The following is a 26,997-nucleotide window of genomic DNA, read 5'->3' as shown; positions in this document are numbered from 1 at the left end:
GAAAGAAGCGTGTGTGGCCTAGACGGTAAGGCTTTTGAATTTCCTAGGACTCCAAGGATACAGAGTATCAAAGAAAAAGGCACAGGTAGTGAAACAGAAAGTCATCTACCTGGGGTATGAGGTGAGTGCTGGGCTACAGACTCTAGGGCAGGCTTGCAAGGAAGCCATATGCCAAACCCCAAAACCCCAGACAATAAAAGAACTCCGAACCTTCTTGGGCATGGCAGGGTGGTGCCGGCTGTGAGTTTATAATTATGGACTGCTCGTCAAACCCCTCTATGCTCTTATTGCCAATGGAAACAGAGATCTCCTGTGGACGAAAGAAGCCACACGGGCCTTTCACCAGCTAAAGAGTGCCCTCATGTCAGCTCCAGCCCTGGGACTTCCGGATGTAAGTAAACCATTCTTTCTATTTGCCCATGAAAAACAGGGAATTGCCTTGGGAATACTGGCCCAGGACTTGGGTCCATACGGGAGGGCAGTTTCTTACTTCTCCAAGCAACTATAATGCAACAGCCAAAGGATGGCCAGTTTGCCTCAGAGCTGTAGCAGCTGTTGTGCTGAATATTCAGGAGGCAAGCAAATTTACCCTGGGACAAAGAATGACTGTGCTTGTGTCCCATACAGTGTCCACAGTACTGGAAGTAAAGGGTGGCCATTGGCTTTCACCACAGAGGTTCCTGAAATACCAGGCCATCATGGTAGAGCAAGATGATGTAGAAATAGTGGTGACTAATATTGTCAACCCAGCTTCCTTTCTCAGTGGAAATCAAGGGGAAGCAGTGCACCACAATTGCCTGGAGACCAGTGAAGCTACCTACTCCAGCCGCCCAGACTTAAAGGACACTCCTTTGGACGATGCAGAGACCTGGTTCACTGACGGGAGTAGCTACGTTGCCAATGGAAAGCGACATGCTGGGAACGCAGTGACCACCTGCAGAGAGGTAATAGAATCCGGACCCTTACCAACAGGCACCTCTGCACAGAAAGCCGAGATAATTGCCCTGACCCGTGCCTTAGAAATGGCAAAAGGAAAGAAGATAAACATCTACACAGACTCGAGGTATGCATTCGGGGTCGTGCATGCACATGGAGCCATCTGGAAAGAGAGGGGACTTCTGACCTCACAGGGAAAGAACATCAAACATGCATCAAGGCACACCAAAAAGTGAGCTCCGAATTGGAAGAAGGAAATGAGCTGGTGGATAGCGAGGCAAAGGAAGCAGCAAAAGGTGAGGTAACTATTGAAGGAGCCCTAATTCCAGATGGACAAATTTCCCTTGAAGGTAAGCCAGAATATAGTAAGAGAGATAGAAAATTAATTGAAGATCAAAAAGGGATATATAACCAAGAAGGGTGGGCTACCATTGAAAAGAAGCTGGTAATCCCTTCCCATTTATTATGGTCACTAGTAAGGGAAGAGCACCAGAAAGCACACTGGGGAATAGATGCCCTATACACCTACTTGATTGAAAGAATAGTTGTAGGAATTTATATGCCGCTATTACTCAGGTGACCCGACAGTGTGATCTTTGCCTCCAGACTAACCCCAAAAATGCTCCCAAACCGAAACCCGGTCAGACTGGGAGAGGCCATGGGCCTGGACAGCAGTGGCAAATTGACTTTTCAGAACTCCCAAGGAAAGGGGGGTATCGGTATTTATTGGTATTGACAGATACATTTTCAGGGTGGCCAGAAGCATTCCCCACCAGAACTGTCAAAGCTCGAGAGGTGACCAGGATGTTATTACAAGAAATAATACCACGCTTCGGAGTTCCAGCCACAATATCCTCGGATAGAGGATCACATTTCATTTCCAAGATAGTGCAACAGATTAGTAGCCACCTGGGCATAGATTGGGAACTTCACACTCCATACCGCCCCCAATCAAGTGGCCAGGTGGAGAAAATGAATCATTTGATTAAGCAGCAGATTGTGAGACTTGGGCAGGAGGTTAATCTGCCCTGGCCCCAAGCTCTTCCACTGGAACTATTGCGAAACCGAACTAAACCTCGGGCTAAAGATAAGTTGAGTTCTTTTGAAATGCTTTATGGAAGACCATATGGAATACAAAAGGGAATGTCCACCCACAGTGGGGAGGTAACACTGGCCACCTACATGGTAGCTTTAAGCAAACATCTCAGAGAAATTGAGAAACATGTGGCTGGAGCTTGAGCAAGGACCTAGATGGGCCAGTACATAACATACAGCCTGGAGATTATGTATATGTTAAGTCTCTTACAGAGAAAACTTTAGAACCACAGTAGGAAGGATCATTCCAGGTGCTTCTCACCACCTTCACCGCAATCAAGATCAAGGAGCAGAATGCCTGGATCCACCACTCTCGAGTGAAGAAGGCCCCAGAAGCCCCCCCTTGGAGAGTGACATCAACAGACAATGAACTGAGACTAAAGCTTACACGGGCAAAAATGAGTATATCGCAGTCGGGAGTGGTTCATACTTTCACTTGCAGAATTGTTTTGTATATATTTATAACTGATCTTGCTAATTTGGAATTAGAGAATACTACAATGAGTAGCTATGTTAACATCCCTATCAAATGTACATGGCAAAGCATTGAGAGACTCCTATTGTGATAGGGGTCTGCATTAAGTAAAAGAATTTACTTATTTTCTAGGAAAGGGGGGAATGAGACAAAGTAGAAATTTTCCAGGTTCCAGGGTAGAAATCCATTTTGATTTAGGTTAAATGTACATCTTTTAGTTAAGCCTTGGAATCTTAGCTGTTTAGTCTGAACTCAGAAAAATTGATTCAGTGAAGGGCAGAGATAAGGGGGGGGAGACAGGTCAACTTGGCCTAGGAATTCTTTCTGATAACAAAAGAAATAGTGCTAGATGTCACTCGAAGTCTGTAAAATGAATATGTATGAACCTACTGTGAAATTGTATGCATATGTATTTGGGGAGAAAGATAAAAGAGGACCTGAAGATCCCAGAGGTACACATGCCTTTTAAGGAGAGTAATCCCCGCATGCGTCCAGCGCTGCAATAAACATACCGGCTTTACAACTTTTACAAAATGGTGGAGTTTTTGATTTTCTCCGCAAAACAACATGGTACAATATTATATATTTAGAAATTCAAGCCTCTACTGTTAGGTTGTTTACATGGTTTTCTGGCCTTTCTAACTTTGCACAACCACCCTTTGCAGCTATATCTTTTTGCAGTAAGGCATCCCAGGGGTCTGTGAGATGTTTTAATGTGAGGCAGAACTAACATGCAAAGTACACATGACATACTCGACATATTTCACCTCAGAAAGTTACAGTATGCTTAGACGGGATGAAATACGAAATATAGACTTAACACAACATTTCTAAATCTTGGAAATCTACTACCTGAACTTTGAGTCAGTTTGCAGGACTCTGTAGAAATGCAAAGGTGAAGTCCAAGGAGTAGAGCAGAAGGCATATTGGCCAGGGGGACAGAAGATTGCTCTGAAGGGTGATGTAAGCAAGATTGCATCCTATAAAGATAGCAGCTGCTTCTGCTGGTGTCAACATCGAGAATTTGTGCCACTGGCCTAGTTTTCTGGGGACTTTTGACCTGCACGCTCTTGAGGGCTTGCAGACATGAATTAATCTGTCCTTTGATCTTTTCTTTCATTTGAATGTCTATGACCTGATTTGGTCTTGCGTACTGTACTGTGTTGTTTTATAAACAGACATGTTTCCACTGTTTGAAAGCTGTAGTTGAAAGTTTGGTTGCAATTATGAGTTGGCTGTCAAAAGAATTAATTTTCTGCTTTAAGCAAAATATCAAGAGAGACATTCAATCCACTCCTGTGATACAGATTCATTTTGAATTTACAAGGTAATTTGTATTAGTGGTTGTACTGCCTGTGCAATAAATATAACTTGATTGGTTTCTAATGATGATGATAGCCCTCTTTGTATTACTATAAGAATTGAATCCACCATCATTATTTTCCTATTATTATTGTGCTGTAAAGGCAAAACTGTTTTGCATTAACCAAGGAGTAAAATGCATGCATTGAGCATCATTCTTGCAGGTAGTCCTCAATTCTGAAAAGACCTCTCAGAAGCTGCATCAAACAGGAAAGCTAGACAGATGGCAGAATCAGAAGCTGCCATTTAGGATCGAGTACAAAATGACACCCAAGAAATTCTTCATGGATGCTGCATAAGTACAAAGACGCCATTATTTCAAGGTGGGAAATAGTCAATGTGAAACTTGTTCGATGAATAAAAAACGATGCTAATCAAGACACTAGAGTACCAAGCGTGCGACAAGGCTTTTTTGTAATGAACATCATTCCCAGCATGAAAAAGTACTCTTTTTATTGTAGATCGTTTAAAAGTGCACAACAGTTCGGAAAAAAGTGCTTTTCTTTTTTCTATTAATAAGAACTGCATATCATTCTAAGAGATACTGGACACAGGTTTTTGAAAACAATGTTATTTTAAAGGTTAATTCTATTCATAAATACTTCACAGGAAAGAAATTTGATCTGCTGTTTATCCTGAAGACTCTTAAAGGAAATTATCTTGATTGGGTTCTCTTCTGACTAGTTCAGAAGCTCAGTCTTACCTGCATTCTAATGGTTTTTTTTGTTCCTGATGGCACGGCTTAGACATCCTTGTCTCCATTACCGTCATGATTTCCATATCAAGTGATGAGAATTTTTCTTCATGATTGGTGAAGTTAAGTGTCATAATATTCATGTCAACTCAATTTGAAGTTTTTTTTCCAAAGGAATCTCTTCCTTCCTAATGAAAACCTTTTGAAATAGCAAACCTACTCAGTTTTTCAGAAAGTGATATAATACACCTGTAGAGTACAATGTCCCCCGAGTTGTTTTTTCACCAGAAGAAAACTGCTGTTTTCTTCTTCTATCACCTTAGACTTTATTCAAAACCTTTTTAAACCTTTAAATTTCTATTTATAGCTAATTACTATTCTACTAAGAAATGGCTGTACTTCTAGTAGGGAAACTTCAAGGTCAAGTAAGATTTTATCTTGTACAAAATTTTAAAAACTCCAACTCTTAAAAATGATACCAGAAAATGACGTCTGTAAGACTGTGGCAGGAGGCTTTTTCCAGAACAATGTGCAGTTCTTCCCAATTCTATTTTTCCCTCCCATTACTTTGTACACAAAGATTTTTACACAGTCTTCTAACAGTGGCATGTTACTACTGGGCTAGAGTATTGCCCTGCCAGCATTGGTATTGACTGGAATGCAGCTGTGTTCAGATTTGCTGATGGGACAAGGGTTTTTTTGCTGAACACACTTTAGCAAGCAAGAGGGCTTCTTGGTCTTTAGATGCTGAGTCCCAGAAAAAGATGAATGAGCCAGTGACATGCCTCGTGTTTTGAAGAGAGATCAAAAACTTATTTCTGGGGTCACCTCCCTTTTGGTACGGAAAGCACACAGAGGGCTTTGAAGCAGCACTTTCACCCTCTTTGCATTCATTAGTAAATCTGAGACAGAGCTTGGCCCAAGGTTTGTGCAAAAATACTCTTTTGATGCAACTGTTCACCAGAAAATATCTCTGGGAAAGTTTGCAGGGGCAGAAAGCAAGCCCTTCCTGGGAAATCTACTGAAATGGTTCAGAAGTTATTCCCACTCACTGTTGCTAACCTCTGCTGTCTAGCTGTCGGATATGCTTGGGACCATGTTGAAATAATTCTAAACAGTGTACTGAGGCTGCAATATTGAGTAAACACAGGTATTTTCCATAGGTGTCAGGGAAAAACATTTCTATTGGTAAAAATGAGTTCCATAGAAAACAAGAACAGCATGGTAGAAAATAATTACATCAATAGAATGAAGATGCCCAGAATTCTTCTTTTGAAGTTACACAGAGTCAATATTTTCTAAATAATGTTGTGAAACTTATGAAGAAGTAGGAGTGCATTCCACCTGACTGGTGCACAAGTTCATGTTTCCAACCTACAAAAAACATATTTTTAAAAGAAAAAGATTCCACCTTGTGGAAAAGTAGCCCACTAGTAATTGTATCAAAGGTAGGATTAGATCAAGTATTCCTACAAGACAGTAGTAGTACTATGAAAAGCCTTTTGGCATCTATCTGACTACAGGAAACTTCAGCAAGCAGAAGTGTCTTTCCCTGCTGCAAGCTGTACTTCCGATTTGCTACTGCTGCTTAAACATTGTTCAAAGAAAACTTGTCAAAATAAAACTACTGTATACAAGCAACTGGAACTATCCATTGCGTTCCAGCCAATTTGAACTAGAAAATATCGGACACACACTCTAGTTGAATATTTTAATGCATAGATGGAGTATACCATCACAAAGAAATGGGAACGCTGGAGAAAGGAGCAAATGCAGATGAATTTCAGGGAAGGAAATTATTGGAGAGCTAACTGCAGTCCCTCGACTTTACAAGAAATGATGTCCAGTAAATCCCAACCTGAAACATAAAGAACTCCGTTTTGAAATGGGCTGCATCTATGGTCCTCTGTTCTTCCTAGATGAAGAAACTGTGTTTTGAATCAATCTTCCAAGTGGTATGGCTAAAGACCTTGGATACCTCAAGATTTTTTTTTCCAGAAGCAACTGTCTCGAAACCTCTTTAAACTGACTTTTCCCCTGAAGATGCCATCTTTTAAAAGAGCACCTTGTCATTTCCAAATTTAGAGTAAAAGTAACACTCTTCCTTAGTTATCTTTCTTTTTTTTTTGCAGTTTCCTGCTAACATAGGCTGCAAAGTAGAGAACGGACCGCAGCTCTTTCTGGAGCATCTTGAACAAATGCCCTTGCTTATGTTCCAATCTTTCACTTCTCCAAAATCCCTAACGATGAAGAAAAGGTTGTGAAGGCATTACTAGTAGTATTAGATGGCAATGGATGGGTGTGATTTATCAAGTAGAATTTGTATCACATAGATGATACTTGGCAAACAGCAAATGAAGGGGTTTCTTTCAGCTCTCAGACTGATGTTACATGTCAGTAATTTATTAAAAAGATAACAAGGAGGATATTTTTTAACAGTGAACACCCCTACCCATGGACATCTGAATCTTAGGAATAGACAGTGTCTGATTTAGAAAAAAAGAAAGAATGACCACAGTTTAAAGAAGCATATGATCATGAACACTTTGCTGATGGAACGTAGCCTATTCATTGGCTGAAATGAAGCAGGTAGACAGGATACAGGAAATATCAGTTTATGGATCAAACATTTATTTTCCAAAGTGATGCTTACAGATGGTGAACTCACAACTTCCATATTGCACAGTAGATAAGAGTACCTAACTTGCTCCATCAAGTTATCCCTTGGAATCATCATCCAAGGGGATTTTCCTCTGCCTCTGTGAAAATGTGCCTACCTTTTTCACAACACTTTTGCAGCAGCATTCTTAGGCCTGATCAGCTGGTATGGAGGGTGAATGATCAGCAGCAAGGTGACTGGCCAGGGTCATTTGCTTCCATGGATTTTGATCTATTTTTGAAGACTCGCTTCAGCCCTGTTTGTCCAGCACAGCCTTCAAATGGTGCTAAACAATTGTTCGGGCTATGGACCACATGAGAAAGTACTTTCTGGTGCCTTTACTGGGCCATATGCTCTTGATTCTGTACCTCAGCTTCTCCATCACCTCTCATCTCTTTCACATGAGCTATGTTCAAGGTCCACAGGATACTTTTCACAGAATCTTCAGGCCTGATGCAGTAGGAATGTTGAACAGAACGCAGCTGGGATGAATTTTCCAATTTGGATAAAACCTCTTGTGCACACAAATCCCCCTATGCTCAGAAAAACCTTCACTAAGCACTCGTGTTCTACCTAAACCGCAGTTTAGTCTGAAAGAAAATCTTTTGTCTGAGAGTATCTGAGAGATTTGCATGAAGCACGGATATCTGACAGATGCAATTTTGAATATCAGAGGAAAAAGAAAATGGCAAGAAGTTTTTAATGTTATTGGGTTGAATTTTCAATTCCATGCAGTTTTTCAAAAAGTGTCAATCTCAAATGGCCATCAACATATTTCAGTCATCTGTAAGTTAGTATTCATATCAAATGTGTTTCAAATCAATAGAATTTCAAACCTTTCCTCAAAGTTTATATGCCTAGATTTAGTACTTCTGAGCTAGATTAGATGAAAGGAAGATATTTTTTTGCTGTTGGGGTGCTGGAACGCTGGAACAGGATGCCCAGAGAAGTTGTGGATGTCCCATCCCTGAAAGCATTCAAGGTCAGCTTGGATGGGGCTTTGAAGAGCGACCCTTGATTTTTGAATGCGACCCTTGATGGTAGATAAACAAAGCTTGAATATAGAAGAAACTCAGATTGAAATATAGGAGCAAATTTTCTCTCAGCTCTTGGGGTAAATTCAAAGTTGTACAAAATTGCATTTCTCTGTGATTTTCACTACCGTAACAGAAAGCTTCATGAAAACTATGCAGAAGATATCACATTTTAAAAGCGATAAGAACTACAACATCAAACACATGGGATGGGTTTCAACATAGGACACTCTCTGAGAGAAAATCTCTGTATTTCAACACCATCCCAATCATTAGGATTTCAAGAAGTGCCAAAGAAGGCGGCAAAATATCCTTCAGGACATTATTTACTGTAGTTCAGCCTGTCCATTAGTTGGAATTGGTGTTTGAACTCATGTAGATGTACCACACACGCTTTCCATGCACTGAAAAATTACTGTTTACAATGAATAAGTAATGAGGATCAAACTTGATTGAAAGCATCTTAAAAATGTCAAGTATTTCACTGTAAATGATCTATGATCAAAATACTTATTCCACCTTAGTGAGGGACAAATAAATTCTTCCATAGCATGGTGGTTTAAAATTGTATAAACCAATGTTTTCTTCTGAAAAGACATCATCTAATTTTTTCTAGTTTTAGAAGAAAATATTCCTAGACATAGAAGAAAGGAATTTTAAAGGAACAAATGAAAGGAAAATATTCTACGAACAGAATTCATTGAAAACCTGTGTTTTAAATATGAGGTAGATATTCAACAGAATTTTCCTACCAGATATTTGAAATAGTGTACCAGCTATTTTGCCCACAAAGAGAGGCATTTAGCATTTCAGTCTTTTCCAAGGTGTTCACGATCTGCTATGCTGATCTCTGTGGGTGCCTAGGTGTGTGCAGAAGGGGGGGCATGTGAAGGGGAGTGTCTATGTTTGCTTAGCACTCGGAGAGGCAGATTCATGCCTCAGCTCCATCATTTCTTTTAGAAACTTCCCAGAGAGTGGATATGAAGTTTCATATCCAAAAGAGATCAGTTCCCAAGTCATCCATTTTACTCTACCTTGTAAATCACATGCTTTGTTGCATATTTTATCAAATATACTTTCAAGCCGCATGGAGGAAGGAGAATGTGGAGAATCCCTCCAATGTCTTGCAACTTTGACGCAAATAGATTTTCAAGAAAATCATCATTTCTCTTTTAAATACATCAGGGACAGGCATGATGGTGGTGTCAACCTGTTGGAGTTTTTGTTGCTGGGGAAGTTGTATGAAAGGATTGTATTTTACATTGACCAGTTACTGAATCAAGTGCATGAACACATATGAAATTCAACTGGGGTTTCCTTTTTCTAGTAGACTACTTCTAGAACTAGCTAACAGACTCAAGATGACTCTTTTTCTCTGGTTTTGTTTCTTTCCTATTTTCTTGGCTTCTTTGCAACTATCTACACAATTTTAGAACTTTTTTCCCCAACTAAAATTATTTCATAGACCGATTATTAAGATATGCTTTTTACAAGGAATTTTTTATATCTTTCCTAGAGTTGAGAAAGTTAAGGACATAGATCTTTTTTTTCCCTTATGAATATTGCAATGAAATAGTTAAATAAAGACCAACTCCTTTTTTCTATTTGGAATCCAAGTAGATAATTCCCATACAGTAATACATTTGGTGGACCAATATTTGCCATTCTGATGTAAGTTGTCATTTCTTAACAATATGCTTTCTGTGACTACGTTGACAACACTTTTGGTAAAGATCCTAACTGGTCTTAGACACACATAGGGAGAAATTTTCTCAGCCAGTGTCCATCTTAAGTGTGCGTCTCAGAGGATCTTTCTAGAGCTGGGGAATTTTCCCATGAAAGGGATTCAGTTATGGAAGAGACAGTTATTCCGGAGTTTTACATTCTTCTTGAACACTACTTCAGGAACTTAAATCCCACGTCCATTTGGATCTCACTCTGCACAGAGCTTTGTCATACCAGTCCTTGAAATGCATCTCTAAGAGAATTCACTAGCACAGAATGAATGAGGGTAGAAAAGGTCTGTGGGGCTCACCAAGTCCCATCCCCCTGCTTCAACCAGGATACCTAGAGCCTGTTGCCCAGGATTACATCTGGGCCTACTTTTAATGTCTTCAATGATCCAGACTCCACCATCCTTCTGGACACTCTATGCCATGGTTCAGTCACCATCACAGTAAAAAATAATTTCTTGGTGTTTAGAGGCAATCTCCTGTATTTCAGTGTGTGCCTACTGCCTCTTGTTTTTTCACTGAGCGTCATTGAAAAGACACTGGTTCCCTGCTCTTTGCACTATTCTTTCCCGTATGTATGTGTGCTGCCATGTAGATAAATGTCAAAAACTTCCCTGAAGCCCAGGCAGGCGATATTCTCTTCATCTACCAAGTTCATTCACCAGAGGAGTTTAAAAAGTGCTTGACAAGCATGAATTTCCCCTGGTAAATCCATGCTGACTACATTATTTTGTCCTCTTTCATGTGCCTGGCAATGCTTTCTAGGCACTACTGGAAAGCTTTCCATCTACTCCATCAACTTCCTGGGGATAAAAATGAAGCTGGCTGACTCGTACTTTCCTGGTCCTCCTAGCTGACTTTTGTGATGATGGGTGACATTTGCTTTCATCCAGTCTTTGGGCACTTTCCTCAGTCACCATGATCCACCAAACATGATCAGGAGTGGCCTCAGAATAACATCTGCTAACACTCTTGAGACCTGTGGATCCATCTCAACAAGGCCTGTGGACTTTATGGAATACTTCCCAATTCAGTGACTATGCCCATAAAAATTTGCATGGGATAAGAGGACATTTTAACAGGTACCTGAAGAGTGAGTGAAAAGCTATGGAAGCAATCCAAAAGGACAAAGACTAGAGTTCCCTTTGAAGACAAAGCATCCTATCATGGAGCTGAGCAGCTTTAGATCCAGGTAAGCTGCCTCTCTGAAAGGATGCAGAAGACATGATTTTACCTAATCCAGTAATAAAATGTGTTGACCATTCACTTGCAATACAAAAAATTCAATGATTTCCAAAATTATTGCCCCCTAACTAGACAAAAATGTACTGGCTGGGTATTCCCCTAACAGATGAGAGCACCTGCTTGATGTCTCTTATGCGTGCAGACTATTTGAAGTAGGTCATTTGAGTGGGGATTCCTGGTCTTCGAATTTTCTTTCTGATGAATTTGGAATATTTACTGAAGCAAGGACCGGAGGATGAAAACTTCATTTCCCATCAGCGCACGCTAACATCCATGGCCGTAATGCCATTGTTTATCCCCAACTGAGTCAAGAATTCATGACTACAAAGTGGATCAGCTACAAATGGAAAGATCAAGGCTGGATAATATTGTCTCTTGGTAAAGCTATTTATCTCAAATTAAGTGACCAACTTTTAATCACTCACTGGCCTAAAGCTACAAGGAGGGGGAGATGGACTAGGTTTCCTTCCACGGCTGCTCTCTTTGTCCCCTAAGTGTTTAATATGGGTAGGAAGACATTCAAAAAGATAGCTTTGCAGAATTCATAAAATTCAGTCTTAAAAAAATCATTTTTTAGCAGCTGAAATGAATATAGCAAATAAAATGTATAAGTTTGTCTTGCCTTGTTCTGCAGGTTTTGTAACTGGCACACCTTTCCTTATGAACGTACTGCCCTTTCCTAAATAATCTCATATGGAGAAACATGCTTCTGATAAGAAGAGAACTAGGATGTCTTTACTCAACCTTTTATTTTTTCTGATGCTCGGTCTTCTTAAATGAATGGTTTTCTAAAATTGAAATGCGCTACTATTGTTCCCACGGGGTAAGCTGCAGACTCTTCCTGTCAGAGGTGTCACTAATCAGCTGGTCTCCTATCTGCCTTTAAGTAGTTGAATGTTCTGGTCTAAAAGTAGTGCCTTTGACGTAGCCATGCTCTTAGTTGCCAGTGTCATCCTAAATCCAAAGACCCTCCCAAAGGACCGCTGGTTCTGTAGTCAACTAAGGAAAAAAGACCCGTCCATCCATGCTTTCTGATTTAAACTATTAGGCTATGATGTCCCTAAACAATTCTCTGCAGTTGAACACTACTTATCTTTGGCGTGTTTCTTCAACTCACTTGCGAGTCATTCATGCCTTAGGTTATTGGGAGAATTGCTTCATTGGAAGATGATTAAAAGGGGTATGAGAATACTTTCGTGCCTCTGCTATGAGGATACTTTTCAAATCCATACAAACTTCCTGCAAATGCAAAAACCTGCATCCTGTATTGTCCTAGCTTATAAAATAAAAATGCATTCTATTCCCACGCTCAAGAACTGCGGAAACCAGGGGTGGCATCGTTTTTTCCTTCTCTCCTGTTAATGGGCCCATCAATGTCTTGCCACATGACTCAGAGATAACTCCCTCCAGGAGCCATTTCTGTTTCACGGGTAATCAAGGACCCACAGCATGACTCAGAAAGATATCAGCCCATTGGGAGATGCTCTGCCCAGGGGGTAGGATCTAAGCATCCCCACCTGGATATAATCTGGGTTTTGGGACACAACCAGCAGTCTTCCCACTGCATTGCCAGAGGAACGGCCACCCTTAGCCACTGGTTTTCCAGAGGACAAGAGCTACCAGATGGTTTCTACAGAATCACCACTTCAACAAGACCATTTCATCCAAACTGCTTTCACCACCCTAACTAGCAGGATGTCAGCTTGTATTCTGACTCTGTCAGTGGTTTTTCTTTTGTATTCGTGCATGTATTTGGGGTTTTTGCCCTTTTCCTAATAAACTGCATTTCTGACTTGGAGTCTTGCTGCGGTGCCCGATTTTTTGAGCCCGACTAGCTCCTGACACCGACAGCGATAGTGGGCCGCCCCAAGAAAGCTGTCGAAGCCGGGCTGCAGCTGTAGGCCACAGCTGCTCTACGGCACAGGTGGACTGCCTTGGGGATAGAACTGCGCTGAGGGCAGGGACAAGGAACAGGGAGAGGTCTTCTGCATGTTTTTCAGTTTACTCCCTGGAGGGTCAAGGACAGAAAGACACTGACTCAACGGCATATATCAACTTCTAAATGGGGGGAGGTCCCAGGGGAGGATATAATCTTTAACCAACTGGGAGAAACTGGGGGTGGAACACAAGGCGGGAAATACACTGTTTAAACCAGTAGGGGACTACAGGGGAGGAGAATAACTTGAAGAAACCAATGGGGTTTCGAAGGGTACAAAATTGAGAGGGAAGTTTCTAGAGAAAGGGGCAGGCTTGGGGAGGGATTGATGATGTTCAATGGGAGAAGGAACAGGGAAGAAAAGGGCAGGTCTTTGAGGAGAGGGACAGCTAGGGCAAAAGCCAACAATACAGGGGGGAAAGGAACAATCCATTAATAATAACATATGTTATAACAGCACAAAATAGGAAGGATTATAAAACGAACTACTAGAACTGCATTACAATAAGAAACACACACTGCAACAGAGTGTCTCACTGCTTTTGCTTTCAAACCAGAAGAGCTGCCAACCTAAACATTTCCCAACTTCAAAGTTAACTGGCTGCAGTTTTGATTTCCTTCTTAAATATATCACCAAGGCGCTACCAGCTGCTGTAATTGGCTCAGCAGCATGTCTGTTCTTAGTGCCAAGCAGGGATTCACTTTGCCAGGCATGGAGGAAGCTTCTAGGAGCTTTGCACAAAAAATCACTTCTGTGTCTGGCTTCTTCCCTCCCCACCAAAAACCAAGCCTTGCCAAACCAACACCCTAACTAATCCGTAGTACTTAGTTCGCATCCAAGAATTTCTTTTAGAGGATACTTTACGTTTTTTACCAAATGCACTGAAAAGAAGTGGATCAATAATATTGATAAAAATTGTTCCAGTTCAATAGAAATATTGGGTCATGCAACTCTAGATTACATAGCTATTTTTTTGTATGATACACAGAAGCGTTTTTCACTTCCATGTAAGAGCCTAAATGAGGGATATGGGAGTCCAGGCGGCTCTCCAAAATGCAGTTTATTCCATCCAAGACGTTGCAGCAGTCCAGGGTGGTGGGCAACAGAGCCTGTGCCCACAGCTGTCATCTCTAACTGCAGGCAGGCCTGGAGACCCTTTGGTTTTGGTACTTTGCTGAGCATCTTCATACAGTAGAACCAATCTATCCCTTAACTATTATCTATAGCCTATCCTAACGACTATAATTACCATATGTTGCTATTCTCCACTCACTAAAAGTCAGTACATTACAGTTGAAGCTGAAAGTTGTTTTTCAGTTTTCTTGACAGTGGAAAATTTGGAGAGCTTTTTCTGCTTGCAGCATTTGCTGACTTGTTTGCCTGTGCTAGCTTCCTGCTTGGTAAAAACATCGTCTTGTTTGGGTTGGGTTTATCCTTTGCTGTAAGTCATACAATCCTCTTCTAATTAAGGTATCCTCGGTTATCCAGTAAGACTGGCTCAGCAATTCTTTTCTTCTCGATCAAAACTTGCTTCCAACTCTATTCCTTCTTCAGACTCCACATTGAAAAATCTTTCTGCCAAGCATACATATCTGTGAGACTTTCTTGTCAAACTTTCATCTTTCCCAACACCTCTAAAGAAATGTTTCCTGATGGTTTGGATCAGAAGATCCAGTATTGCCATCCTGAGATTTTTCATTCAAAACCCATAAGCTGTGCTCAAGGTTTTGGCTATGTTCTTCGTTGTGCTTTGCATCTATTTTGGATAGAAAGCCAGTGTAGATGATGTCCTTGCTGCAGTAGCCATGGGAAATAAGGTGGAGTGTCTGGCTGATGTACCGGGATGTAGACTATCCAGCACTCCCCCAGGGAGGCGAGGATCCCTAAAGGAATAGAATATTGGCTATGCTCTGGGAGTTTTACAGAGAGAAAGATCCTCACAGCTCAAATGATTTGTCTCCTGGAGTTCTGAGGAGTATGTTGTGAAGAAGAAGGCTGCTGTCTTTTCCAAGAATCTTCCGTGCATTCAAGAGGATCATTGAACTTCTTGTCTGAGAATGAAAGAAATATCAGTAGTAATTAGTACTTTTTCTCTGTCTGTGCATCACTGATTGAATTTGGGTAGGCTGTATTTTTTTTATTTATTTATTTGCATTATTCATCATAAGCTGTTCCAAATTCCCAAATTCTGCTTCACTTCTTTCTGTTGTAGGCCAGTCTGGTTCATCTTCTCTTCTACTGTATTATTGCAGACCATATCTCAATGGATTTTTTTTTTCATTTTGAACATTAGGTTTAAACTGATTGAAGAGAACGCTTTATTTATCCTTATTTGACCAGTTTGCAAGGAAATACAGAATTTTGAAGAGAAGTGACGCGACTCCACTTGAGGTTTTCAATGGAAGAGAAGAATGACGATGTCCTACTTTCACAGCATTGTTTACAGTAACATTGCAGCTAGTTTCCAGCAACGAAGGCCAGGTTCTGGAAGCAGGCATGCATGATTGTAGAGAAGTCTAAAAAGTTTCAGTTTGGCCGCTTTTCTTGAAAAATAGCTAATATGTCTCAAGGTTGTGCTGAATCTCGTTGTACAGACACTTCTTTTGAGGTCTGAACTCCTTGCTGGACTTCTGTATCTAAGAATCAGATACAGTAAACCTATGTTTCCTTATATGCTGTAAGAATTTGGTTCTAATCTAGAAGAGCAAGAAAAGGTTGCCATATTAATACAAGGTAAAGAACCTGCTAAGAAAGCAGTTAATGGACTGCTTTTTTTATTGGAGCAGTGATTTAGTGGTTTGCTGGGTTTTTTTTTTTTTTTTGCTTCTCAATAGAATTTTAGAAGTGGTGGGGTAAGAAAGTGTGGATTTTTATAGGTTTGCCTTGAAAGAAGAATTACAGGGGAAACTGTTGTAAAGAATTGATGCAGAGCTCTATGCATTAATGCACTCTTCCATACAGAGTTTCAGAAGTGAAAACCAAGAGGAGAGAGTGCCGACAAGATGAGAGTGCCGATTTACTAGAATGAATTCAAGATAGCATTCTTTTCTCTCTGAATTACAGCTCTAAACCTCAGGATATTAATAGGAAGTACATAACAATCTCAAAGATTTAAAAATGGATGATGAAGTTTTATATCCAGTAAACTGTAAGGCTTCACATTTTAACCTGGTTTGCATTTTGGCAAAAGCCTGGAATCTTTTGCAATTTGCCAGATAACAAGGGACTTAGAACAGGAAGTATGCAAGTAATCATTTGGACCCTTCATCTCCCTTCTTAGAACAATGAATACATTTATTATGCTCCTATTTTTATTCCATCAGGGGATTTGATCATGGAAATGTCTAGTCATTCTTTTCTTGTTTTCAACCCCTCAAAGAGCATGAATCCAAACTATTCAGAAGTTCTTGATCTGCAACAGTGACAAGCACTATACTGGTAAGAGTCAGTGGACATTAGCAGATCCCCTATGACAGCCCCCTATGGCGGGCAGTTCTGGCAGGACTGATGTTTGAGGGGCTGGAATTCTGTGAAATAGAACATTCTGTGAATGGGGAAAATGGAAACAGATTCTGAACCTTCAACCCACACGTGAACAAGTAATAGGACAAGTAATTTTCTGTGGAAATTTCTTTAGCCCCAGTGTTGTGGATGATGATTACTCTTCCTACCTCTTTTGGTCAGCTGCCAGCACAGCCACGTTACTCCGCTTATGGACCGAAAACCAGAAGAAGTGATTTTTGAACAAAACACCTACCAGGACCTTGGAGTGTTTTTGCTGCAAAATGTTTCAAGGCAGATAGGGAAACAATTCCATTGTAGAGAGTGTGCTGAGAAGACAAGTTTGGAAGTTAAAAACCATGGGATCTGTTTCTATATATGTCACTGATTTTGCTTATTATCTATTTGGTGGGGTTTCTTGTTTTGTTGGGTTTTTTTTTGTTGTTGTTTTTCTTGTTGTGTTTTTTTTCCTTCCCTGCATCCTTGAGATGAAAGCATAAGACAGAAAAGTACTGTAAGGTTAAAATACTTTTGAGATGCCTTGTGCTGAAAAACTTGTAGCTACTGCTAAAGCCCATTAGGCAGGTCCTGTTTCATTTCTGAGAAGCTATAAAATTCCCATTGGTAATTTATTTCTAACCATCTGTTGTTATGGTGGAGATGTAAATTAAGAAGAACAATTTTTGAATCTGTAGGGATGTATTTACCATTTTGTAGCTGCCTTTTCAGTCTCTGAGCCATCAATGAAAAGGAGAAGAATCTACACTGTTTTCAACCTGTGGGCCATCCACTACTGTCCACGTGCTCAGATTCAAAGCCAAACAATCCTGTCGGGCCTGATTGGGAGGAATTATTTGGATTCAAAATACTAGACTAGTAGAACCTTTCACAGGGATCCATCTTTGTCACATGCATCACATTTTATAAGAGAAGAGGCATTGCTGAATGGCTTCAGTGAAAAAAAATCTTAAATGCACTCTGAATGGAATTGAGATCCAAAGGAGCCAGTATTTCAAGAAAGCCTGAGATGTTGTCTGCCATGAGATCCCTTCTAAGAGGTTCTAGTAAGGTACCAAATTCTCCATCAAAATACTGGCAGATTGGTCAGAGGGGAAAAGCAAACTTTTTGAATGGTCCTTTGGGAAGACAGGGCTTGCAGCGAATTTAGTACTTGCTGCTAGGTTGCCTACATTCCAGGAAAGAGTATTAAATACTGAAATTCGACCGATGGTGGATGAAGTCTTTGTGACTGTGAAAGTCCAGTGCATGGCAATCTCAGAAAGGAACCCATCAAAGCCCCTGAAATGCCAACACACAAGTTGTGAGGTGGCAGTGCATGCCAGGTTTTAGCAAACCACAGCAAAATGCTGATTGCAAAACGAGGCCATCAAGTCACATACGGTATGAAGCAGTAGGAAAGAGGAAAGCAGCTGAGAGCGTCAACCCGGCTAAGTAGTCTCAGTATTCTTATTGCCATTAGCAGAAATGTGAAATGAGTCTATAAAAAATTACAAAGGAGGCAAAAGAAAAGGGAGTGATGACTCCTCTGGCATAGTGTTTCCTAACAGGGATCTTCAAAATCCTGTAAAGATTCTCTCATCCTTGAAACTGAAGGAAGGTATTAATGGCAGTAAGGAAATGGCATCAAATGCTAGAAAGACTCTGGGCAGTGTACTTCTAGACAGAAATGCCACTGATGGAAAACCGACTAAACTGGCACCAATGCAGCAGCATTGTACTAAAGCCCAGAAATTGTCCACGGCTTCACTCTCTGCCATTCCTTTCATATGCACACAGCAGCTCTGCAACATTCCTACTCATCATCTCCTTGGCAAACTGGGCGTGAGGGTCTGTAGTGACGCAGAGTCCCCAGGCAGATGCAAAAGGGAGCCACTTTATTGCAAAAGCCAGGCTTTTGAAGCAGTCAGGCCTTTATCACTTGCATAGCTTTCAGCCGCAACAAACATAATTCAACCAACCGTCATACACCACGCTGTGAACACGCAATGCTTCTAGAACTTCTTGATCTACCTCTAATTCAGCTGTCTCACTTTCTCCTGGTCATTTTCTACTTAGCCAAAGTAACGGGCCTCAGCCATGGTTTTACAAGGTCTTCCTTTCGGAAAGTTCTACCTATATGCAACAGCATACCACTAGTTTCTTCACCACCAAGAGTTTAGGTAGATGATTGGCATCTGCCCTTGCGGTGAAACACAATGGGGAGAGAAAATCCTGTTGGAGATGTTCAGTCATTCCATTTTCTAGACAGGCCAAATCAAAAGAAAAGCAAGCTATAGGATTGTGTACTTGCTCTTACAGAACACCTGCTGCCATCTGACAATGAACTAGCAGAAAATCAGCAAGAATGAGACTTGAGGCAAACAACCTTTGGAAAGGAATAATGGGTTGATAAATAAAGACAACAGGTTTCCAGGCTCTTGAGATACTTTAAATGACAGCAAAGGATTTGAGAGCAGAGGCTGAACTGGTGGGGAAGGATTCAAAGAATCCCAAGAAAAACATGACCAAAGAATAAAAGAACCCCAAGAAAAGTAGGGGCAACTGACCTGTTAAGGCCTTCAGGAAATCAGTGGCCGCTGCTTTAGATAGGCCATTCAAGTTCATTTACTGGTGCACCTTCCACTCCTTTTTCACCTGTCAGCATCACAGGGTGAATTGGGACCTTGGAATCAAGATTATTTGGGATTCTGTTCTTAGCTTTAGGAGAGAAGTACAGCAGGTGAAGTACCTGTTACTGATGTGATACCCAGGAACACAGAGTTGACACATTTCATTGAAGTCCAATCACAACTAGCAATACTAAGAGGATAGGATTGGCGCCTTTTCATGACGCTCTTCTTGTTACGCAGCCTGCTCTGATTCGGGTGAAACTTTTTCATTAGCTTCTCTCTAAAAAGGAGAAAAACCAATTAAATGTCCCTCCCTGCTGATGCTAATCGAGTCAGAGGTTTATGAAAGGGCCAAAAATATTGGGAATTCTTCTTAGACAATGGAAATGGAAGCAGAGCTACCAATCTATTTCCTTGCAACATATCCCTAAAACTCATTCCCTTCTATTCATAATTTATGTATAGCCAGCAGTACATTCAGGAAAAGATGAAACTGACTGATGTCAGCAAGGGAAGGATTTGAAAGAACTAGTCCCATGAATCATCGTATAGACAGTAACTCTAGCATTAAAATCAGAACCCTTTTAGTAAGTATCACTTATGGGAAATTCAGGACTCCTGCACAATGGACCAAGAGGATTAAGCAGAAGCCGTTTATGGTTTACATGATGCACTTACTCATTCTGACTCTCTGCACACACTAGTCACGCTTTTCTTATTGGTGCCTTTGTCTTGTCCACGCATTCTGGGTGCACCTCTCAGAAGATGTGTTTCCTTACAGTCCAGGTACTTTGCCCCTCCCCACACGCCCCCCCGTTTTGGAGTTCTTGTGGTCTTGGAATTTAGTTTCTCAACTTTTCCTCTCTTGCTTTAGCATGGCTTATGTCTTGATGAATTTCAGAGGGCCCTGAGAAAATTCTGAGAAGAGCCGATCCACGCTGGATGGCTGGTGCAGCCCGTAGTCTAAGCGGTTCAGATACATTGTCACAATTGCCCCTTCTTCTTGCACCAGCCAGATCTTTTCCAATGTAATTTTTAGCAAGAGGCACACCAGTTTCATGATGCATGGAATAACACAAAGCAATGAAATAATGACTACTGGTAAAAACAAAGCTCCATTTACGAGATCTTTCAACCACCCAGTTCTTTCCCATCCCTCAAACCATTGATGCAAACCCCACTCGTTCCCAGTCAATTTCTTCATATTGTCTTGTACTTGTGTGAGTTTCGTATGAATGGCTGCAGAATGGTCCAAAAGATTCATGCAACATATTCCTTATAAAATTCCTAAAACTCGTGCCCATGTGCTAATAACAATCAATCTATTACAGCTCTTATTTGCAGTGTGCTATATCTAATAGGATCTACGTCAGTGAGCACCTGACTTAAAATAGAAGAAGTTACGATAAGTCGTTTGAACATCCAGCACCCCAAATGATTAAAGCAGCCAAACCTTGATAAGCATCGCCACCTAGCGTAAGAAAGAACGCAGTTATTCCTGCTGGAACGAGCAAAACTCTCCATAATGGTGCCAATCGCGTCTTTAGCTAGTGTTGCTCTCTAGGTATTCCTGGAAAAGAAAAAGCGGCTTTATCCAGCAAAAACCATTATGAAGGTGAGAGAGCCCTCCGAAGAGCGGCTTCTTTTAAAAGAATCCGGCTAGCAGCCGGACAGCTTCTATGCCCATCTTCTGCGTCTCTTGCCGCCTACATCTTGGCGAAAAGCTTTTCCCCGCATTTTCTCAAAAAGAAACTGTGCCAGCACAGCAAGCGTCCCACGACGTTTTTCTTGAAGGTACTCGAGTTCTTAGAATCTCCGAGGAGAAAAGAAAAAGATTCGCCACGGAGTGCTGCAAATGGCTTAGAAGGATGCGAAAGAAAGTTGTCCAAGAACAATTTTCCTACTTACGGTAATGTAAGTTGAAACTGTTGGAAAGTGGTTAGTTTTCGTTTTCTCTCAGTTTGAGAGCTGCGCACATAATCCCGGTGCTGTGCGGCTTCGTTCGTGGCTTCTCAGCATCTGGCGAGCTCTCCGGCTGCCGGAGGCGAAGAAGCAGTTTTTCGCGCCCAGAGCTTTCTGCCGGTCGCGGTGCGCTCCGGACCGCGGCTTCTGCCGAAAGGCGCCCAGTGACCGGCACCTACCTTCGGACAGCTGCCTATGCCCAGTCTTCTGCGTCTCTTGCCGCCTAGACCTTAGCGAAAAGCTTTTCCAGGCATTTTCTCAAAAAGGAACTCAGCCAGCACAGCAAGCGTCCCACGACGGTTGTCATGAAGGTACTCGAGTTCTTACCATCTCCTGGAGAAAAGAAAAAGTAAGATTGGCCAAGAAAGTGCTGCATAAGGTTTAGAAGGATGCAAAAGAAAGCTGTCCAAGAAGTTTTTCCCTACCTATGGTAATGTAAGTTGAAACTGTTGGAAAGTGGTTAGTTATTGTCTTCTCTCAGTTTGAGAGAAGGGTTAGGGTTAGGGTTAGGGTTAGGGGTTAGGGTTAGGGGTTAGGGGTTAGGGTTAGGGTTTAGGGGTTAGGGTTAGGGTTAGGGTTAGGGTTAGGGTTAGGGTTAGGGTTAGGGTTAGGGTTAGGGTTAGGGTTAGGGTTTAGGGTTAGGGTTTGGGGTTAGGGTTAGGGTTAGGGTTAGGGTTAGGGTTAGGGTTAGGGTTAGGGTTTAGGGTTAGGGTTAGGGTTAGGGTTAGGGTTAGGGTTAGGGTTAGGGTTAGGGTTAGGGTTAGGGTTAGGGTTAGGGTTAGGGTTAGGGTTAGGGTTAGGGTTAGGGTTAGGGTTAGGGTTAGGGTTAGGGTTAGGGTTAGGGTTAGGGTTAGGGTTAGGGTTAGGGTTAGGGTTAGGGTTAGGGTTAGGGTTAGGGTTAGGGTTAGGGTTAGGGTTAGGGTTAGGGTTAGGGTTAGGGTTAGGGTTAGGGTTAGGGTTAGGGTTAGGGTTAGGGTTAGGGTTAGGGTTAGGGTTAGGGTTAGGGTTAGGGTTAGGGTTAGGGTTAGGGTTAGGGTTAGGGTTAGGGTTAGGGTTAGGGTTAGGGTTAGGGTTAGGGTTAGGGTTAGGGTTAGGGTTAGGGTTAGGGTTAGGGTTAGGGTTAGGGTTAGGGTTAGGGTTAGGGTTAGGGTTAGGGTTAGGGTTAGGGTTAGGGTTAGGGTTAGGGTTAGGGTTAGGGTTAGGGTTAGGGTTAGGGTTAGGGTTAGGGTTAGGGTTAGGGTTAGGGTTAGGGTTAGGGTTAGGGTTAGGGTTAGGGTTAGGGTTAGGGTTAGGGTTAGGGTTAGGGTTAGGGTTAGGGTTAGGGTTAGGGTTAGGGTTAGGGTTAGGGTTAGGGTTAGGGTTAGGGTTAGGGTTAGGGTTAGGGTTAGGGTTAGGGTTAGGGTTAGGGTTAGGGTTAGGGTTAGGGTTAGGGTTAGGGTTAGGGTTAGGGTTAGGGTTAGGGTTAGGGTTAGGGTTAGGGTTAGGGTTAGGGTTAGGGTTAGGGTTAGGGTTAGGGTTAGGGTTAGGGTTAGGGTTAGGGTTAGGGTTAGGGTTAGGGTTAGGGTTAGGGTTAGGGTTAGGGTTAGGGTTAGGGTTAGGGTTAGGGTTAGGGTTAGGGTTAGGGTTAGGGTTAGGGTTAGGGTTAGGGTTAGGGTTAGGGTTAGGGTTAGGGTTAGGGTTAGGGTTAGGGTTAGGGTTAGGGTTAGGGTTAGGGTTAGGGTTAGGGTTAGGGTTAGGGTTAGGGTTAGGGTTAGGGTTAGGGTTAGGGTTAGGGTTAGGGTTAGGGTTAGGGTTAGGGTTAGGGTTAGGGTTAGGGTTAGGGTTAGGGTTAGGGTTAGGGTTAGGGTTAGGGTTAGGGTTAGGGTTAGGGTTAGGGTTAGGGTTAGGGTTAGGGTTAGGGTTAGGGTTAGGGTTAGGGTTAGGGTTAGGGTTAGGGTTAGGGTTAGGGTTAGGGTTAGGGTTAGGGTTAGGGTTAGGGTTAGGGTTAGGGTTAGGGTTAGGGTTAGGGTTAGGGTTAGGGTTAGGGTTAGGGTTAGGGTTAGGGTTAGGGTTAGGGTTAGGGTTAGGGTTAGGGTTAGGGTTAGGGTTAGGGTTAGGGTTAGGGTTAGGGTTAGGGTTAGGGTTAGGGTTAGGGTTAGGGTTAGGGTTAGGGTTAGGGTTAGGGTTAGGGTTAGGGTTAGGGTTAGGGTTAGGGTTAGGGTTAGGGTTAGGGTTAGGGTTAGGGTTAGGGTTAGGGTTAGGGTTAGGGTTAGGGTTAGGGTTAGGGTTAGGGTTAGGGTTAGGGTTAGGGTTAGGGTTAGGGTTAGGGTTAGGGTTAGGGTTAGGGTTAGGGTTAGGGTTAGGGTTAGGGTTAGGGTTAGGGTTAGGGTTAGGGTTAGGGTTAGGGTTAGGGTTAGGGTTAGGGTTAGGGTTAGGGTTAGGGTTAGGGTTAGGGTTAGGGTTAGGGTTAGGGTTAGGGTTAGGGTTAGGGTTAGGGTTAGGGTTAGGGTTAGGGTTAGGGTTAGGGTTAGGGTTAGGGTTAGGGTTAGGGTTAGGGTTAGGGTTAGGGTTAGGGTTAGGGTTAGGGTTAGGGTTAGGGTTAGGGTTAGGGTTAGGGTTAGGGTTAGGGTTAGGGTTAGGGTTAGGGTTAGGGTTAGGGTTAGGGTTAGGGTTAGGGTTAGGGTTAGGGTTAGGGTTAGGGTTAGGGTTAGGGTTAGGGTTAGGGTTAGGGTTAGGGTTAGGGTTAGGGTTAGGGTTAGGGTTAGGGTTAGGGTTAGGGTTAGGGTTAGGGTTAGGGTTAGGGTTAGGGTTAGGGTTAGGGTTAGGGTTAGGGTTAGGGTTAGGGTTAGGGTTAGGGTTAGGGTTAGGGTTAGGGTTAGGGTTAGGGTTAGGGTTAGGGTTAGGGTTAGGGTTAGGGTTAGGGTTAGGGTTAGGGTTAGGGTTAGGGTTAGGGTTAGGGTTAGGGTTAGGGTTAGGGTTAGGGTTAGGGTTAGGGTTAGGGTTAGGGTTAGGGTTAGGGTTAGGGTTAGGGTTAGGGTTAGGGTTAGGGTTAGGGTTAGGGTTAGGGTTAGGGTTAGGGTTAGGGTTAGGGTTAGGGTTAGGGTTAGGGTTAGGGTTAGGGTTAGGGTTAGGGTTAGGGTTAGGGTTAGGGTTAGGGTTAGGGTTAGGGTTAGGGTTAGGGTTAGGGTTAGGGTTAGGGTTAGGGTTAGGGTTAGGGTTAGGGTTAGGGTTAGGGTTAGGGTTAGGGTTAGGGTTAGGGTTAGGGTTAGGGTTAGGGTTAGGGTTAGGGTTAGGGTTAGGGTTAGGGTTAGGGTTAGGGTTAGGGTTAGGGTTAGGGTTAGGGTTAGGGTTAGGGTTAGGGTTAGGGTTAGGGTTAGGGTTAGGGTTAGGGTTAGGGTTAGGGTTAGGGTTAGGGTTAGGGTTAGGGTTAGGGTTAGGGTTAGGGTTAGGGTTAGGGTTAGGGTTAGGGTTAGGGTTAGGGTTAGGGTTAGGGTTAGGGTTAGGGTTAGGGTTAGGGTTAGGGTTAGGGTTAGGGTTAGGGTTAGGGTTAGGGTTAGGGTTAGGGTTAGGGTTAGGGTTAGGGTTAGGGTTAGGGTTAGGGTTAGGGTTAGGGTTAGGGTTAGGGTTAGGGTTAGGGTTAGGGTTAGGGTTAGGGTTAGGGTTAGGGTTAGGGTTAGGGTTAGGGTTAGGGTTAGGGTTAGGGTTAGGGTTAGGGTTAGGGTTAGGGTTAGGGTTAGGGTTAGGGTTAGGGTTAGGGTTAGGGTTAGGGTTAGGGTTAGGGTTAGGGTTAGGGTTAGGGTTAGGGTTAGGGTTAGGGTTAGGGTTAGGGTTAGGGTTAGGGTTAGGGTTAGGGTTCGGGTTAGGGTTAGGGTTAGGGTTAGGGTTAGGGTTAGGGTTAGGGTTAGGGTTAGGGTTAGGGTTAGGGTTAGGGTTAGGGTTAGGGTTAGGGTTAGGGTTAGGGTTAGGGTTAGGGTTAGGGTTAGGGTTAGGGTTAGGGTTAGGGTTAGGGTTAGGGTTAGGGTTAGGGTTAGGGTTAGGGTTAGGGTTAGGGTTAGGGTTAGGGTTAGGGTTAGGGTTAGGGTTAGGGTTAGGGTTAGGGTTAGGGTTAGGGTTAGGGTTAGGGTTAGGGTTAGGGTTAGGGTTAGGGTTAGGGTTAGGGTTAGGGTTAGGGTTAGGGTTAGGGTTAGGGTTAGGGTTAGGGTTAGGGTTAGGGTTAGGGTTAGGGTTAGGGTTAGGGTTAGGGTTAGGGTTAGGGTTAGGGTTAGGGTTAGGGTTAGGGTTAGGGTTAGGGTTAGGGTTAGGGTTAGGGTTAGGGTTAGGGTTAGGGTTAGGGTTAGGGTTAGGGTTAGGGTTAGGGTTAGGGTTAGGGTTAGGGTTAGGGTTAGGGTTAGGGTTAGGGTTAGGGTTAGGGTTAGGGTTAGGGTTAGGGTTAGGGTTAGGGTTAGGGTTAGGGTTAGGGTTAGGGTTAGGGTTAGGGTTAGGGTTAGGGTTAGGGTTAGGGTTAGGGTTAGGGTTAGGGTTAGGGTTAGGGTTAGGGTTAGGGTTAGGGTTAGGGTTAGGGTTAGGGTTAGGGTTAGGGTTAGGGTTAGGGTTAGGGTTAGGGTTAGGGTTAGGGTTAGGGTTAGGGTTAGGGTTAGGGTTAGGGTTAGGGTTAGGGTTAGGGTTAGGGTTAGGGTTAGGGTTAGGGTTAGGGTTAGGGTTAGGGTTAGGGTTAGGGTTAGGGTTAGGGTTAGGGTTAGGGTTAGGGTTAGGGTTAGGGTTAGGGTTAGGGTTAGGGTTAGGGTTAGGGTTAGGGTTAGGGTTAGGGTTAGGGTTAGGGTTAGGGTTAGGGTTAGGGTTAGGGTTAGGGTTAGGGTTAGGGTTAGGGTTAGGGTTAGGGTTAGGGTTAGGGTTAGGGTTAGGGTTAGGGTTAGGGTTAGGGTTAGGGTTAGGGTTAGGGTTAGGGTTAGGGTTAGGGTTAGGGTTAGGGTTAGGGTTAGGGTTAGGGTTAGGGTTAGGGTTAGGGTTAGGGTTAGGGTTAGGGTTAGGGTTAGGGTTAGGGTTAGGGTTAGGGTTAGGGTTAGGGTTAGGGTTAGGGTTAGGGTTAGGGTTAGGGTTAGGGTTAGGGTTAGGGTTAGGGTTAGGGTTAGGGTTAGGGTTAGGGTTAGGGTTAGGGTTAGGGTTAGGGTTAGGGTTAGGGTTAGGGTTAGGGTTAGGGTTAGGGTTAGGGTTAGGGTTAGGGTTAGGGTTAGGGTTAGGGTTAGGGTTAGGGTTAGGGTTAGGGTTAGGGTTAGGGTTAGGGTTAGGGTTAGGGTTAGGGTTAGGGTTAGGGTTAGGGTTAGGGTTAGGGTTAGGGTTAGGGTTAGGGTTAGGGTTAGGGTTAGGGTTAGGGTTAGGGTTAGGGTTAGGGTTAGGGTTAGGGTTAGGGTTAGGGTTAGGGTTAGGGTTAGGGTTAGGGTTAGGGTTAGGGTTAGGGTTAGGGTTAGGGTTAGGGTTAGGGTTAGGGTTAGGGTTAGGGTTAGGGTTAGGGTTAGGGTTAGGGTTAGGGTTAGGGTTAGGGTTAGGGTTAGGGTTAGGGTTAGGGTTAGGGTTAGGGTTAGGGTTAGGGTTAGGGTTAGGGTTAGGGTTAGGGTTAGGGTTAGGGTTAGGGTTAGGGTTAGGGTTAGGGTTAGGGTTAGGGTTAGGGTTAGGGTTAGGGTTAGGGTTAGGGTTAGGGTTAGGGTTAGGGTTAGGGTTAGGGTTAGGGTTAGGGTTAGGGTTAGGGTTAGGGTTAGGG

This window comes from Haemorhous mexicanus, chromosome 31 (assembly GCF_027477595.1).
Source record: "Haemorhous mexicanus isolate bHaeMex1 chromosome 31, bHaeMex1.pri, whole genome shotgun sequence".
NCBI lineage: Eukaryota > Metazoa > Chordata > Aves > Passeriformes > Fringillidae > Haemorhous > Haemorhous mexicanus.
The sequence above is the reverse complement of the archived record's forward strand: the minus strand, read 5'-3'. Positions refer to the sequence as shown.